The sequence below is a fragment of the Nycticebus coucang genome, chromosome 9 (assembly GCF_027406575.1).
Source record: "Nycticebus coucang isolate mNycCou1 chromosome 9, mNycCou1.pri, whole genome shotgun sequence".
Lineage (NCBI taxonomy): Eukaryota > Metazoa > Chordata > Mammalia > Primates > Lorisidae > Nycticebus > Nycticebus coucang.
In genome coordinates this window covers 66904098-66922565 of record NC_069788.1, presented here as the reverse complement: position 1 = coordinate 66922565, position 18468 = coordinate 66904098, and the positions used below count along the sequence as shown (strand labels likewise).

Genomic DNA, 18468 nt, shown 5'->3' with positions numbered 1-18468 from the left:
AACTGAATTACCTCCCAATGTGCCAGTTGCAGGGTCTTTTGTTGGTCCACAATGCATGTGAATCATTGTGGAAGAAGGTTATTTTTTCCTATGCCTCTTTTGCACAAACAGCTTTGTCCGCTAGGTCCAGACAGAAAACTCTATTCAGTCACCTGATAAGGACTTGTGGATGGCAAGAGAGAAAACAAAGGTAGCGGGTAGAGAGGACAGGCTATTCCACCCTTTGCCAAAAGCAGATGGCGTGAACTGATACTCTCTACTATATGCCTTCCTATAAGGAGGAATTCTCTAGAGACCAAGAAGCTTTACCATTTGTTTCAGGTAGGTATATAGTTCATCTTCTGGGAGGGGATTATCCTTTTCTGTGTCTTAGGTAAACTCACCGTGGCCAGCTTTGCAGTTAGGATTGGCACAAGCTACAAACACTCATCTGAATTTTCTGGCCTTCAGCTTTTATCAGAAGGTCTTCTAAATTATTGTAATTTCAGGTTTCTTTTAACCCAAACAGGTTACCTGTGTGATTTCTAGAGAGTAGGTGAATTGGTGCAGACTAGATTTGGGCTGTTTCACATTTGACAAAAATCCCGATGAGATATTACTCCATTTGTATAAAGCTGAGTACATGTGTATACTGATTCAGCAACTCAGTAGGCCCATTTTTCTTGTTGATGGGAGCCCATCAAAGAACCATTCTCATTCAGTTTTCATGTCACTGGTGATAAGCAAACTGGCACTTTTATTCATACTGTAGAAGATGACACAGAAAACATGGTGATGTTCTCATGCAAGAAAAATCTGAAACATGGTAATTTCCAAAGTGTTTCTTTAGGAAGGTGAGGAAGTTGTGGTGAGCATCTACTTTTGAAAGCTCATAATGCACCATTTAAATTTCTGATGGAAAATCTGTAATATTAACTCTCCAGAAAGCTTCATGTCCTCACTGTGTCATGGGCCTTCTCTGTGCACGATATTACTATTTCCAGATTTTTTACTCTCTGCTTAGCATTTATCTAAGATATATTTTATGCCTCCTATATTACTTCTAAACTGTCTCTTAACAAATGACCACTAATTATTCCCATAATAGCTTACCATTACATTTGCAAAGCATTATATATTCCAGAACATTCTTTAGGCTTTTTCCATGATGAGGTCTTGCTTGAAAATAGCATACTCTCAAATGACATCCATTTTCCTTTGTCAAGTCTAGAAGGGACATTTGCCTATTCTGCTCTGCTAATTCAGGTTTATTTGGGTTGTAGTGAGTCATGTAATCAGGGATTTCTGGATGCTGGTCTCCTCTGAATGTTTATCCCTTATTCTTAAAGCCTGGGGCTACTTGTCCAAAACGATTGTTTAGAGCAAGACAATGTGCATGTGTTGTGGAGTTCAATGTAAAGCCCTAACCCAGAAGATTGACACTTAAGACTTGACAGAAACATTCCTTTGGCAGCAAAATAAACACTTTTCTCTTCACTGAGATAGAGTGGAGCACTTTTTTTTTTTTAATTAATCCATATGGTTTGTTCTCTTGCATAGGAAACCACTAAAGACAACAATTTTCCAGATCTCTTCCTCCAAGTTTTCATTATCAATAAATGCTTATGATATCAGCTGAGATTTTTTAGCCCACACATCCGGCTTATATCTTAATTGCAATAACTTCTTGTCACAAACAGCCAAGGCAGTGATGTATGGAAAAACTGGATTTTTTTTTTCCCTCTTCCCCCATTCCAGCCCCCTTCTGCTTTTCCCCATTCCCAACCTCACAGAGCCCGGAAAGTCTTTCAGCATTCCTGAAAGGTTACATAAGACACCAGAAGAAGATAACATTGTATGCTTCCAGTTTAAAATGCAGAATGTTTATGCCTGTAGGAAGAGAAGAATGAAAGAATGCCCCCTTTCAGGAATCATATCTGAAATGACTGGGGATGGGAGGGCTGACAAGTGCTTGCTTCTCTTACAGTAAAAATCATGTGTAAGGGCATTACCCATTCTTTACTATCTGGGAAATAGAAAGTTTTCTGTTCCTTAAGAATAAATCATGAGCACCTAAGAGTCCATGTTCCAGCCAGCTAGGCTGAGAATCCCAAGATCTCACTCAAGAAAGAGGCAGTGGAAGTGGAATTTTAGCTCCAAGGGTAGTATCTTCGTCCTGAGATCCAGTCTTCTTTGAATGGTATGGGGGGGAGAGGGGAAGGCTTGAGGACATGAGCCTTGTCACTGTGTGAAAGAAAGGTAACCATCTTCTATTGTTGGCATCCAATTATCCATCTAAGGCCGAGCTCACTGATAGGGAGAGTTAGGTCTGACCCCACCCACAACCTTTATCACTTCGACCTCTCCCATTTGGCATTAGACAAGCCTTTCCTGAGAATAGGAGTGACTATGCTGTGGTTTAGAAGAGGGGAATATTTGACTGGAAAATGGAAAAAAAAAAAAAAGAGGCTTAACATGTAAACATATTTGCCCAAAACCACATACCACACAGATTTGGTTCTTGGAGGCCTCATGACCTGGACCTTCCTTTGGCGCGGTCTGCTGTTTCCAACACACTGCAACAGTCTCCAAGGTGACACTTACTGAAGGTCACTTCAGTGCTTCCCCATTTCCAGGAAGCTCCTGTTCATGTGGTCTGGCATGGGGTAGAAAGCTTAACCTGAGCACCGAGAGATGCTGGCCTGTTTCTGGAGACTGCATTCTTTCTCTAGTGGGTCAGGTTTGTGGCCAAGGATTGGCCCCCACCTATAAAGTAAATATTTTTGAAAAGTTTATGGAGTGTAGACATGACCTCTGCCCAATAAACTTACCACCCATGTAGACAAATGCAATGAAAGGGAGATATTGAGCATCTTCACTCACTTCCTTAGCTGGGGAAGCAACTTCAGAAAGGGTGGGAAGGAGGAGGAATGAATAGGACAAAAGGGTTTGGGGCAGTTTCTTCCCTCTCTCCCTAAGAGTTCCCGTTTTTAGCATTTCTTTGCCATCTTGCTGATTTTATTTGATTTTTGTAAGGGAGTTATGCTATGGAAGAGATCAGGGTGGCTTGGCACCTGTAGCTCAAGCAGCTAAGGCATCAGCCACATATACCAGAGCTGGCGGGTTTGAATCCAGCCTGGGCCTGCCAAACAACAATGACAACTACAACCAAAATATAGCTGGGCATTGTGGTGGGCGCCTGTAGTCGCAGTTACCTGGGAGGCTGAAGCAAGAGAATCACTTAAGCCCAGGAGTTGGAGGTTGCTGTGAGCTGTGACACCACAGCACTCTACCCAGGGCAATAGCTTGAAGCTCTGTCTCAAAAAAAAAAAAAAAAAAAGAAGAGATCAGGGATTGCTGGTATCATTGGTGATATTCATTCTTATTGGCATTCATCGAAAGTTGATGGAATCCCTGCTTTGCATGGGCCCTGTGCTAGGCCTTGAGACAAGAGACAGGCAATTACAGTACAATCTGTAAGTGCTAGAAGTCAGGAGGAAGACCCCAACCTATCCTTAGGGACAGTCCAGTCCAGAGTCTCAAAGGGATGACCTTGAGCAACTGGTAACCAGGAAAGACCCTTAACCTAGTATGATCCTCAACCTCTTCGTACTTCAGTTTACTCATTTGTAACATGGAGACAAAAATAAAGTTTCCCATGGAGGCATTTTATGAATTGCATTCTGGTTAAAAGAAACTGCATCTTCTATTTTTAACTCATTATTTGCTCAGCAAGTTAAGGGAGATTACCTGTTCATTCCCTAAGTTGCTCTAATTTCCAATGCTGAATAGAGAGGGTATCCTCTATAGGGCTGACAGGTGAGTGAAGGGGTTTGGGGACGTGAAAGGTAGTGGTGATGTCACTTATCTAGGTCATTCACAACAAATCCCTACTTATTGGCTTCCAAATAACAGAAGCTAGAAAACTCTGAATGAAAAATTCCCCACTTAATATTTATGACAAAGAGACAAAAAAATCCAGAGAAACCAGATGATGTAAAATAAATACTGAGTAAACAATAACTCATAGCTCTGTGACAACTACCTTATGAAACAGGCATTATCCCCCATTTTACAGTGAAGGAAATTTAGGCTTAAAGAGATTAAGCTTCTTGAACAAGATCATCTCAAGTCAACTTTCATTGGCTTTAACACTTGACAACTTAACGTTGCAATATCTTTCATGTCAGGAGTTTGTTTATGTCAGATGCAGATTCCAAAAGTGAGTGATACCTAAGGCTACATAAGGCTTTCAAGCCTTACCATAATGCAATATTACCTAATATTAAGGGAGTTCTTTAAATAAATAACCATGGTCCAAGTCAAGTCCTCTGCCGGCCTTTATAAGTAAAATTTTATTGGAACACATTTCATTCATATGTTGTTTTTGATTACTTTCAAACTACAATGGCATGATTGAGTAGCAGCAACAGAGACTACCTGTCTTGCAAAGCTAAAATTTTCTATTATCCGGCCCTTTACAAAATAGTATAAAAAAGTTAGCATAAAATGAACGTATATCTGCCATGTATCATGCTCACTCTATTTTGCGGTGCTCATAATGTTAACCCTGAGACTCTTTACAACTTCTTACAGTGTTCCTAAATCACAAAAGACTCAAGTCTATTTCATGCGGTTGTGGGGAGAAGTTCGTTTTATATTATTCGAATACACTTTAGGTAAACTTAGTACAATTCCTTAGCCAAAACATCCTATTCCCCAAATATCCTGGGTGAAGAAAGTCTTGAAGTATCAATACTTTACAATCTCTACTATATAAATGTTATCTTCTGGTTATATTTATTCTTATTTAAACATGATTTAGGTTTTCGTGTTGTTTTCCAATTCCCACTTACACAGTTTGATTTCTGTGTCTTGGTCTGGATTTACAATAAGCCCTGTATCTCTCCTGAGCTTCTAAGACAGCGCTCACATTCTTCTATATGTGAAACTTCAATCAACCATATGGTGAGTTAAAGGCCTTTTCTCTCTCTTTCCAATATCATCTATTTTTCTGTCTCCACTGATTTATTTCCATTAGTTTACAAACATGCTTTTATTTCTCCCATCAAAAAAAAAAAAAAGAAAGAAAGAAAACAGATTATTTTTCTCTTTACTAATTTTTTTCTTTTTTTTTTGAAACAGAATCTCAGTATGTCCTCCTGGGTAGAGCGCTGTCATAGCTCATGGCAACCTCAAACTCTTGGGCTTAAGTTGTTCTCTTGCCTCAGCCTCCCAAGTAGCTGGGAATACAATTTGAAATACTTTCATTGGTGAAGGCAATGTTAACCAGCTATTTTTTGTTTTGCAGTTGTTGTAGTTCAGCTGGCCCAGGCCATGTTCAAACCCACCAGCCTGGGTGTATGTGGCCGGCGCCCTACCCACTGAGCTATGGGTGCTGCCAGTCTTTAGCAAATTTTCTTTGTATTGCCCCAATTCTTAGCATCTCCATGAAACAAAACTCCTTCAGAACTTTCTTAAATTATCTTCTCTCATTCCCTTTCAACCTTTTCCAATCAGACCATCACCTCCCCACTCCACCCATTCCACTGAAACTGCTCTCAACAGGGTTACCATTGACCTTATTGCCAAATTCATATTCAGTTCTTGATTTTCACACCATGTGACCCACCACCAGTAGCACCAGAGGTATTTGTTTGCTCTGCTCTTCCTGATTAACTTTCCTTTGTGAGTCCCCCCTCCCCCCACCACCCCCCTCCTCCTGATACTACACTCTTGGGAGTCTTTATTTTGGCACAGTTCATACTTTGGCCTGTCCAGGGCACATGGTAAGTGTGCCACAAATAACTGTTAAATAAAGGAACCTAGGACAATTAAACTCATCACAAAATAAATTCACACTACAGCTAATAGGCTACTATTAAAAGATATTTGAAGGTTTCTTAGAAAAGTGTGCCTACACTGAATCCAAAGATCACATTTCAGAGCAAAAACCTCAAGTACTTTTAGCACAATAACCATTTCTCACAAACATCTTCTCAGTTCCATCGTCACTTGAAATGTTTAAAGAAGCCATAGACTTTAGTGATAAAATGGTGACAGTATTTCATCCTCTTTCTCAGTATTCTACTGAAAATCCCATCTCCTTTTGAGAACAACTTCCAAATTTGGGTAGGTCACTGACTTAAAAGCATAGCCTGACATTATGATTCTTTAGTTAATATTATATTTGATAGAAGTTGTAAAAGGAGAATATACCAGCCATTGCTGTGATGATAGGTAGCCATGTCAGTAAAGTCCTCTCAGAAGAAAGTCAAGGATTAGGATGGCATCTTAATTAGGTCCACCCTAGTTAATTACGCTGCCAGTCAGATAGTATATGACATATGAGTTAGGTGAACCATCAGGACCACCTTCTCACTGCCAACTAAATGGTGGATAAGCTTATCTTGGGTCTCCAATAATACTCTGGAATTGAATAGAATTGAATTGAATTGAAAACAAACAAAGAGCCCGGTGAATTTTCAATGACTTGCATTTGATTTAAAAAGCATTTTTTATTCAGTATATTTTTCTTAAATCAAGGTACTGCAGAGGTGAGGGGAAATGTTTCCTTTCCCTCTGAAAGTTCGCCGAAAGATCAACTCACAATTAAGGCAGACTAATAAGAGAAAGGTTGATCTACTGTGCACACAGGGAGAATCATAGAATGATTACCTAATACCCCAATGAAGTTCCGATAGATATTTTTATCCACATCGTTTTGAAGAGGAGAGATGAGGAGTACAGGTAAGGCTGTTTAGGGAGAACAAATAGATGGGGGGAAACAGACTGACTTGTAAATGAGTCTCTTTGCAAATTAAATTAACCTGAGAGACAGGTATTATAGTTAAATGATTTGGGCCAGGTTTGGTTGCATCCTTCATCCTTCTTCCTGCAACATATTCAGGTAATAGGAAAAGGAAGGGAAGCCACTGCCCTTAGTCCCCCAGTTTATGCAGATAGAAGAAAAGTCCCCTCCAATGCTTTTTTGATCTTGAATGGCCTTTAATTCAAAATATGCTTTATACCAAGGGGTCATATTTTGGAGTGAAATTTTCTGAGCTCCTTCAACACTACATGTAACAAACAGAAATTAAGAGTCCAGTCTTGCAAGGTTATTCAGAATGATCCTGGGGAAATCTGAAAGTGGTTTACACACCATCTGCACGTTTCATGAGTGGAGCAGCACGTATCACAAGAGGACTGTAAACACTGTGTGAGAACCAAGTGGGGCTTGTGATGCATGAGGCTTCCTCTGGGTGGGTGACATGCCACCAAGACAAATGGCATTCAGGCTGCTCAGTTGGCCAAGGTCTAAGATTATTAACCAATTTCCGTCCTGTTCTTTCTTTATGGGCTTTAATGAGCAGGCAAGATTCCACTGTTTAATATTTAAACAAATGTTTTTATGCAGAGACAATAAGTCACTGTTGAGCCTGGATGAACTGTTAATATTCTCCAGCGTGGCCAACCACCATTCCTGCCGGAGTAAATGGCACCTGCTGATTTCTAGAAATGTTCGCAAATAACAGCTCCCATTTTGGTGATAGGTGCAAATGGAATGCTGAAGGAGCACGCAGTGTACCAGGCAAATGAGGTCTGCTCCACAGGGAGAGTTCCTTTGTTGTTTCAGCTCTCCCAGAAGAACACAGATTGAGTTGAGATAGCTCATGTTAGCTGATTAGACCAGCCTGATTCCTTGTGTTGCTGCTTCTTGGCATGGACCTTTATCAATTTATTGACAGTAGCTTTTAATTATCAATCATCAAAGGCAGCTTGGTAGTGAGTTTATGACTTGAGGTCCGATATCCCTCATTGGTCAGATGAGCTTTAGTGAACTCTGGAGGTGAGCTTATTCAGAGTGAAAGCATATTTTCTTTTCATACAGCATAGGACATCTCTCTGAGTCCACTTTGACCTAACAACTCAGAATTGGGTGTTACAATGTTCGGATTAGATACAAAGCAAGAAGGCTAACTTTATGAAATGTGATCTTCTATGTGCCTAAAAAACCTGGGGCAAACAACTTCCAAAAAGATATTTGACTCTACCCATAAGAAGATATCATCCCCTGTAAGGCTGTGTGTGCGTAAGACAGACCACAAATTACTATCACAAATCCACCATCAGTGGATTTTTTAGGAACCCAACCTTGCAAAACAAGGCAGTATTAAGTTCTATTTGTATCCATATTTTAACTAGAAGAGGTTGCATCCAAGAAGGAGAAATTAGAAAAATTGAAAATAGCAGCAACAAATGATGCACCAATTTGAATTTTAAGGAAAGTACTTTGTTCATTTTTGTTGTTCAGTTTTCTCAAATGTAAAAGATAAAATGCTTTGTAATATCATTGTATATAAATTCTACAGCTTCTATAACATGCTATCCAATAAATAGAAAGATGATTCCTCCAAACCAAGACCCATAGGATGTATTAGAGAAAACATTTTTTGGGAAAAGGTATTAATTAGGGTAGATTCATCAGCATTCTCTCACCCTGCTCTCTTGGACGTACGATTTCAGCATGGTTGCCTGGGACCAGGAAATCATGTAAAGTGGCCTGGCTACAAGAGAGAGTGCTTCTTAACATTATTGGATTAGAAGGATTACTGGAGGCATTGGTTAAAAATATAATTCCCTATCACCTCACCAATGAGATTGATTCATTAGATATAAGTTGGAACCCAGGAAGATGGATTATTAATAGGATGATTATATCAGAAAATTGTGTACTACTTCTCTGGGATATAGAACTACAAATCGTGACGTCAAATGAAGACATACCTGCTTATGGCTTTATGTGTTTACAGGAAGGGAGCAAGAGAAATTGGAGAAAAAGCTAAGATGTTAAAAGCATGCATAAAGAATAATATGTGGCATGAACTCTCCTTTCCTTGGAGTCCACATAAATGTTAGGCTAAGAGGGTATTCCGGAATCATCTAACTCTAGAGGCCACCATGGCATCCAATTGGTATCAGGCAACGCAGTGGCTCACACCTATAATCCTAGCACTCTGGGAAGCCAAAGTGGGAGGATCACTTGAGGTCAGGAAATGGAGACCAGCCTGAGCAAGAGTAAGACTTCTGTTGCTACAAATATATAAAAATTAGCTGAGTATGTTAGTGGGCATGTGTAGTCCCAGCTACTCAAGAAGCTGAGGAAGGAGGACCACTTGAACCCAGGAGTTTGAGGTTTCAATGAACTATGATCATGACACTGCACTCTAACTTGCGATAATTCTGACTCAAAAAAAAAAAAAAGTAAAGGTAAAGGCTAATAAGTATGATAATATAATATCACCAATGAGTAGTGACTAAAACCTTAGGATATGTGAGGGGAGAGAGAGAAAGAGATCCCAAAATGCTTATGTTCTTGTATCTATTCTGAATTAGTCTTGGACTTTTGCCCAACATTGAGGTCCCCTGTTCTCATTACCGTGCTCTGCTCAATAATCCCTGTCTCTTTTATGAATGTAGGATTAGACATCTGGAAGCAAATTAGCAATGCTGGGGTTTCTTTTTTATGTATTTATTTTAAAGTGGAAATCATTAAGACAAATAAGTAGGAGGAGGAAACATGTGGCTCTAATAGTTACTGTTTACTGACCACCTGGCTATGTGCCACATTACCCCCAGGTTACATTACCCCTTTAGTGATGTTCACAGTGCTCTGAGATAGGCTTTATTATTATATTGATAAGAACACAGAAGCACAGAGAAGTGGTTTATCTAAGATTGCCTTCTCTACAGCTGAGAGCTAAGATTTGAACCAAGATGGGTCTCTTTCTAGTACACTCCATGTCATTGAGATGGTCAGCAGTGGGATGTGAGGTGAGGAGCTCACTTCCAAGGTTGCCTGATGACTCCTGGTGTAGAGCTCTATCAGTGTTGTGGGTCTTTTGTGCCTTGAATTGCATACCTTCCAGTCTGCAGGCAGTCTGCCTATTAATTGGTTTTGAACAACCCCAAATATAGCACCAGTCAAAGTAACTACAGACCTTCTATTTGTGATCCAAATCTGATATAAAAAGAAGAGGAACATTTCAGAAATCTTTTAGTTGCTGTCAAAATGGCAGCAATTCATCACAGGTTAGGAGCCCATTCAAATAGTCCAAAACATCATCTGCCTAACTGGGAATTGTTTGATAAATTTCTACTACCTTTTGACTCTGTCTTATGCTTGTCGACTTGCTAAGCATTGACAAAAGAAGCAGAATGGACCTACCATCTAAAATAAAGCATTTGTTCCAATTGACAAAAGTGTCTCCCAGACAGTCTTGCCTAGAAGTAACTGCTTGCTGTTTGTATTAAATATTTTGCGGAGCTGATTGATCCTATTGGACTTTAAGAGACACCAACATAACACAATGTGCTTTTTCTATGCAGGAGCTGTTTGCATGCTATGTAATAAGTCCCCAGTGAATCTCTGCAGATCAGTGGCATCTGTACAGATTTTGAAAGGTTTATACAAATCTTTGAAAGAATTAAAAATAAGCATATTCAACTGTACTCCCTGGTGTCCAGGCGTATCCTTTGCAAGAGGGACCTGGGGAATATGAAAAAGAACATGAAATTAATGTTAAGAAAACAGATGTCCAGAACTTTAGGGGCAAGCAATGCAATTCCTGAGTATGTAAGCTATGAAGTGCAAATGAGTCCAGGAAAGAAACGTGATAACATAGGGGAGTGATAGCTATTGGGTAAGTCCTTGGTCTGTGGGGTTTCATTTTTTCAGCAACAAGTCAGTGATGGCACCAAGAACATATTTGTGTTCATTATGTTAATGGATGACCCCAGGATGACCCAGAAAAAATTAAAATTAAAAATGACTTTATTCAGTGTGGGAAGGCACTTAGTGAAGATTATAAGGATGTGTTCCAGGCAATGCACAATACAGAATATAATATGGCAGGAGAAAATCATTTAGAATGCACAATCAACTTCATTCTTCCTCTACCTTACCAGTGCAGAGCTGAAGTATTATATCCAAAGAGCAACACACGGTATACAGTGTTTAACTGGAGAGGAAGTGCCTGGTGGGCTCCATTTTCTTTTAGCAGTAAAGAAAGAAAGAGAAAATATTAGTAGAAGGGAATTATAGAATTGAAGATTTGGGTCAATAAAAAGGATGATATTTGCAATAGTTAGAATCACTGAACATCAAAAATTCATGGTTAGGGATGTAATTGTTATTCCTGAAGGTCTTTGAAAATCCAAGATGTCGTTGCCCAGTTTGGGTAGCTTGGATGCCATTGTGGCTCTAGGGTTAGATGATTCTGGAAGACCCCCTTAGCCTAACATTTCTGTGGACTCCAAGGACAGCAGACTTCATGCCCTGTTTCAAGGCTCCCTGGACCCTCTTCTCTCCCCTTGGAGCCTGGCAGAGATAGGCATAACAGACTTTTAGGGAACACAGGCTTTTCATCTCTCTGCGCTGACTCTGAAGTTGGGGCAGGCTCCCAGTTTTCACCTCTCTATCTCCCAAAGTGGAAATGGATGACTTCATTTTTCTCCTTCCCTGAAATAATCCTGACTGGCCAGATGAAGACGAAGAGGCAAAGAGAAGAAAGACAGAAGAGAAAGCCGAGGCAGTGCCAGGAGCGGGGCTGGAAATGTGAGCATCAGTCTGCCCTCCATTAGCACATCATCTCACATGGCACTCAACCTCAGCTAGGATGTGCTCTTGGCTGTGGAAATGTAGCTTCAAGACAAATTCCCCAGATCCCTCTCCCTTTTTTTTTTTTTTTTTTTTTTTTGCAGTTTTTGGCCGGGGCTGGGTTTGAACCTGCCACCTCCAGCATATGGGGCCAGCTCCCTATTCCATTGAGCCACAGGCTCTGCCCATCCCTCTTCTTTTAATCAAGTTGTTAAAACTCTCCAGAAACTCTGACCTGCCAGTTCTCTCACAGTATCAAAGAAATACACACTCCCTGATTATAGAATCAAGACATCCTAGAGACATCCTGGAAGAGACCTGGAGATAGATTACTAGTCTAACCATTTTATTTTACAGTTGGACAACTGAGGGCCAGGTTGGATAAATGACTAGACAAAAGCTACTCTGTTCCAATGCAATAGAGCAAAGTTGACCTTCAAGAATGCAGGGTCTGTGTGGGCAAGACCTTGTCCATTTGTCCCCTTGCTACATCCCCAGACTTTAGCACGGTGCCAGGCACATAGTAGGTACTCAGTAAATATTTAAAGAGTGAATGAATGATTCATGATTCCTGACATGCTTTCCAGTGTTCTTCCTGCTCAAATACATGTTTTAGCTCCTCTCCAAAACCAACAGCAAAACAAACCAAGGATCAATTTAGCTCACTTCACCCCACCTCAAAGCCTGAAATGACCTAATATTTTATCTTGGAATGTTCCACTGTGTTTCCAAAAATTCCTAATATGCAATGGTGTGGTTTGATTTGATTCTGTTTTCATTTAAAAAAAAAAAAAAGAAAATTAGCTACATAAGTCCTTCACAAAAGTTCCATTGTTATCCCCAGACTCAACTTTTTGTCAGTAAAAAAGCACCACCTTGTATTTCTAATTTGGGGGTTTTGATTCTCAGGATTCCCCCTTCATCTTTCTGAAAATTTTCCTTTATCACATTGAGGGAACTCTTTTACTTGGTTTATAGAAAAAGTAGGTTTAGACATGAAGTTATATGCAGATAAATCTCAATATGTATAAATCCTAACATCAGGAAATCTGATTTTAAAACATAAATTGCAGATAAGTACAATATTTTGTGTTACTAAAGGATTCACCATAATATTGCTTTCTTTTCCCTTTTTTTTTTCTTTTCTGAGACAGAGTCTCACTTTGTCTCCCTTGGTAGAGTGCTATGGCGTCATAGCTCACAGCAACTTCAAACTCTTGGGCTCAAGTGATCCTCTTCCTCAGCCTCCCAAGTAGCTGGGACTATAGGTGCCCACCACAATGCCTGGCTATTTTTTACACACAGGATCTCACTCTTGCTTAGGCTGGTCTCTGTGAGCTCAGGCAATCCACTTGTCTCAGCCTCCCAGTAAGCCTGGCCGTAAGATTTCTTTAAACATTGGTCCCTAGAGTACCTGTGCTCTATCTACATGGTTCAGATTGTATGTAACTTTTTAGGAACACATCTATTGCATAGGAAGGTAACATTTCTGAGACAACCATGGAGAAGAACAAAAACTCAACTGGTATGGCATGTTCTAAGAGTGACTCACGGGTCAGAGGTCCCAAGTGCCTGAAATCACATGGACTCATTCAAGCTCAGAAGGCTAGAGAAAACCTAAAAATTCTGCGAGCTTACAATCCCTTGACTGCAAGTTAAACCCAGACTTAGGGGATGAATGCGGAATTCACGAAGAAGGGATATGAAAAGAACATTTTAACTCCTACTGGAAAGTCCATCCTACCTAGCTTTTCTGAGACAACAAATACTAACGTTGACACTGAGATATTTGTAGTCTACATATTTTTAAAAATTGAACCACACAAGACACATGAAAACAAGATAGATAAATTGAATGCATGTGAGAAAAAGGATAGAAAAACAAAGAAGCTAATACAGCAACATAGACCATCATTTATACTCTTACAGGAGACATAGCTATGACTCCTAACTTTTAGCAGTAAGTGAGAAAAGGGAAAGTGACCAATTACATCATACCCTGTATTCCTAAGGTTTTTGGTTTGTTTAGTTTTTTTAACATTCAAGAAAGTGTACCAGAAAGAAATGTGTCTCCTAAGTCCTCATAAAAGTGGCACTGGGTAAGTAATAAATAACATACCTGACAGTATCCTTACTTCAAACCAGTGTTTCTCAAAGTAAGTAATAAATAATATTCCTGACAGTATCCTTACTTCAAACCAGTGCTTCTCAAATTTCAAAATGCATCAGAATCAATGGAAATCTCATTTAACAATCTGCCAGTGCTACCCCCTAACTTGTTGGTGCAGTACATCTGGGCTGGGACCCAGGTGATGCTGACTCTGCTGTTCCAGGGACTGTACCCTGACAGCCATAGCTGTTGACACAGCCCAAATCCCTCAGCCCTCTTCTGAAAGCATCCTTTCATAAAAGCCGATGACAAGGCAGCAATCACAATTGAGGAGCTCTGGTTTAGAGGGGACATGGAATAGACTTAAAGCTTGTTGTACTCCAGGTGGCAGAACACACATTGAGGGTGCTATTGTTTGAAAAACAGGACTCATCCTGGCATGCCGTGCACCGTAACAGTGGAAAGAAGCAAACTAATCCATTAACAAACAGTCTACTGTGAGCAAGGGAAGCATGAAGAATTAGAGGACTAAGCTGACACACACAATCACATGTTTTGAAAAGAGCCAGAAAGGATCTCTGGCCAGAGATTCTGCCATCAATTGCCATGATCTAGAGATTTCACCATTGAGAAGTCATTCCTGTACATCATAAGGCTCTCTGGTACTCAAAATACCTCAGATAAAACTCCTTTCTCCTGAGATAGAGTCTTTCAACCTTGGTAGCACTGTTGACATTTGGGACTGGGTAATTCTTTGCTAGGGGGGCTGTCTGGGGCATCATAGGATATCTAGTAGCATCCCTGCCCACTACCCACCAAATGCCAGTAGCAGCCTGCCCCAAATAATGACACCCAAAAAACATCTCCAAACATTGCCAAATGGTTTTTGGGAGAGAAAATTGCCCCCCACTGGGAACCAGTTTTCTAGAGCATATTACACGGTAGACTGGTATTGTCTTTTGTGTGATCAGAACATAGCTCTCCTCTCTCCTTGCCTCCCTTACCCTCCATGGAGGGAGCAGTGACAGAGCAGAAAGGAATCAGGATGACAATTGTCCAGGCAAGTTGTTTTTTTTTTAATTGTTGGGGATTCATTGAGGGTACAAAGAACCAGGTTACATTGATTGTGTTTGTTAGGTAAAGTCCCTCTTGTAATTGTGTCCTGCCTCAAAAGGTGTGCTACACACTGTGACCCCGCCACCCCCTCCCTCCCTTCCTCTTTCTGCTCTCCCCTTCCCCCACCCGCCACTGTGTACTAGGTCATTAATTGTCCTCATATCAGAATTGAGTACATAGGATTCTTGCTTCTCCATTCTTGTGATGCTTTACTAAGAATAATGTCTTCCACTTCCACCCAGGTTAATGCAAAAGATGTAAAGTCTCCATCTTTTTGATGGCTGAATAGTATTCCATGGTACACACATACCACAGCTTGTTAATCCATTCCTGGGTTGGTGGGCATTTAGGCCGTTTCCACATTTTGGCTATTGTAAATTGAACTGTGATAAATCATCTAGTGCAAGTGTCCTTATGGTAAAAGGATTTTTTTTTTTCTTCTGGGTAGATGCCCAGTAATGGGATTGCAGGATCAAATGAGAGGTCTAGTTTGAGTTCTTTGAGGGTTCTCTATACCTCCTTCCAAAAAGGTTGTATTAGTTTGCAGTCCCACCAGTAGTATAAAAATGTTCTCTTTTCTTCACATCCATGCCAGCATCTGTAGCTTTGAGACTTTATGATGTGGGCCATTCTCACTGGGGTTAGATGGTATCTCAGGGTGGTTTTGATTTACATTTCTCTAATAATTAGGGATGACAAGCATCTTTTCATGTGTTTGTTAGCCATTCATCTGTCTTCTTTAGAGAAAGAAGAGAAGGTTCTATTCTCTCTTGCCCAGTGATTTAAGGGATTGTTGGCTCTTTTTACATTGATTAATTTGAGTTCTCTGTAGATCCTAGTTATCAAGCTTTTGTCTGATTCAAAATATGGAAATATTATTTCCCATTGTGTAGGTTGCTTTGGTTGTCTCCTTAGCTGTACAGAAGCTTTTTAGTTTAATTATTTGTTTATTTGTTTTATTTGTTTATTTTTGTTGTTGCAATTGCCATGAAAGTCTTCTTCTTAAAGTTTTTTCCCAGGCCAATATCTTCAAGTATTTTTCCCATACTTTTTTTGAGAATTTTTGTCATTTTGTGCCTTAAGTTTAGGTCTTTTATCCATCTTGAATCAATTTTTGTGAGTGGAGAAAGGTGTGGGTCTCCATTTTCAGTCTTTTACATGTGGATATCCAGTTCACCCAGCACTGTTTAGTGAATAGAGGTTCTTTCTCCCAGTGTATGTTTTTGTTTGGTTTATCTAAGATTAGGTGGCTGTAAGATGTTAGTTTCATCTCCTGTTTTCTATTCAGTTCCAGATATCCATGTCTCTATTTTTGTGCCAATACCATGCTGCTCACTATGGCCTTGTAGTACTGCCTACACTCTAGTAGGCTGATGCCCCCAGCTTTGTTTTTATTACTAAGAATAGCCTTGGCTATTTGGGTTTTTTTCTGGTTCCATACAAAACGAAGAACTATTTTTTCCAAGTCTTGAAAGTACAATGTTGGTATTTTAATAGGGATGGCATTGAATCTGTAGAATTCTGGAAAGTATAGACATTTTATTTTTTTTTTTTATTTTTATTTTTTTTTTCTTTTTGTAGAGACAGAGTCTCACTTTTTATGGCCCTTGGTAGAGTGCCGTGGCGTCACACGGCTCACAGCAACCTCCAACTCCTGGGCTTAAGCGATTCTCTTGCCTCAGCCTCCCGAGTAGCTGGGACTACAGGCGCCCACCACAACGCCCGGCTATTTTTTTGGTTGCAGTTTGGCCGGGGCCGGGTTTGAACCCGCCACCCTCGGTATATGGGGCCGGCGCCCTACCGACTGAGCCACAGGCGCCGCCCCAGTATAGACATTTTAATAACATGGATTCTTTCCAGCCATGATCCAGCCAACTTTATCAGCTATATCAAGTCTGTGGGATGACAGGTGTCATAGACAGATGACCATCACCTCCAGTTGAAATTTAGGAATTAAACTATTCAAGTCCAGGAGACACCTTTGAAAGGAGTGAACAAGCAAGTGAACAAAAATATTCCAAATCAATAATTCCCACTTTTACATGAACTTGGGAAAATGTGGCAAACCTGAAACCTTTCATTTTAAGTATATTATACAGTAGGAAGGTTCTTAATGATTTATTGATTGACCAAATATCTATAAAGCCCACAATTATTTTGATGTGTATTAATAATCATGAAAAGACAATGTCCTTTACACACATACAATATTTACAGGTTTTAAAATCCTCTTCACATAGTACCTTTTCAAAAAATGGGCAATACATTCTCATGTTTCAAAATGAAAACAATCCCTGAAGGAAAGCCATGAAAGTCTCATTCTCACCCTTCCTCGCCCCCACCTCTCCTTTGGTCACGCCTATAGGTAAATATCTTCTGAGTTTTTTTGATACCCTTCGGAATTCCCTTATGAAGATATAAACATATACAAATATATATTCATATTTTCCTATTCTTAGACAAAAGATATTATGTATGTTATAGATTCTCTTCTGCAGTTTGCCACCCATTTGCCACTTAACCCCTAGGAGATATTCCACACAGAGAACAGTCTCATCTTTTGTTTTTATAGCTACTCTGTCTTCCATTACATGGATATGCTATCATTATTTACATAGCGCCCTACTGGTGAACCCTTGGATTGCTTCCTATCATAAGCAATGCTACAATTATCCTTGGCCATGTACTCACTACCTTTATTTGATCCTCATGTTAATCCTATGGGATAGACAAGAGAAAGACCATTCTCTCTTTTACAAACTTCATTTTTGTTTTTATGTGGCAAAGAAACACATACATATGATATTAGCCATTTTTAAGCATACAGTTCAGTAGTTTTAAGCATATTTACATTGTTGTGAAACGGATCTTCAGAACTTCATGTAGCAGAATTGAAACTTCATATACATCTCCCTCCCCCCAATCCCCAGTATCCACCTTTTGATTTTCTGTTTCTATGAATTTGACTACTTCAGATACCTTATGTAATTAGAATCAGACGGAGTTTGTCCTTCTATGGCTGGCTTATTTCACTTGGCGTAATGTCCTCAAGATTCATCCAGTGTAGCATGTGACAACATTTCCTTCCTTTTAGGCTACATGGTCGTCTGCTGTACATCTAGACCATGTTTTTTTTATTCCTTCACCCATCAGTGAATGTTTGGCTTGCTTCCACTTCTGCTGGGTTATTGTGATTAGTGCTGCTATGAACATAGATGCACAAATATCTCTTGGATACCATGATTTCAGTTCTTTTACATATGCAGTATGCCCAGAAGTGATATTGCTAATCAATCATATGTTAATTCTATTTTTAATGTTTTGAAGGCCCACATTACTATTTTCCATAGCAGCTGCATCATTTTATTGTCCCACTGGGATTGCACATAGGTCAAACTTGATTCCTAAATCAGAAAGGAAGGAAGGAAGGGAGGGAGGGAAGGAGGGAGGGAGGGAGGAAAAAATGAAGGAAGGAAGGATGGATGGATTTGCATATAGAAACCAAGATGTATACTGCAATCTTGCAGATAATACAGGGCCAACTTGAAATATTCCCCAGTCTCCTTGAGATAATCTAGCACCCTAAATTATTCTATTTACTGCA

At 39.8% G+C, this 18468-nt stretch overlaps 1 long non-coding RNA gene across 2 annotated transcripts in view; it reads right to left on the bottom strand.

The window, feature by feature from the left end:
- The window catches only part of LOC128594113 (uncharacterized), a 57683-nt gene that overhangs the window by 3363 nt on the left and 35852 nt on the right, over positions 1-18468 (bottom strand). Inside the window, exon 4 of one of the 2 annotated variants that reach the window (XR_008382492.1) lies at positions 16716-16843. The exons of the other annotated variant lie outside the window; for it this stretch is intronic. This is a non-coding gene — a long non-coding RNA (uncharacterized LOC128594113). Of the gene's footprint in view, positions 1-16715; positions 16844-18468 lie in introns of those variants that run through there. 2 annotated transcript variants of the gene reach the window in all.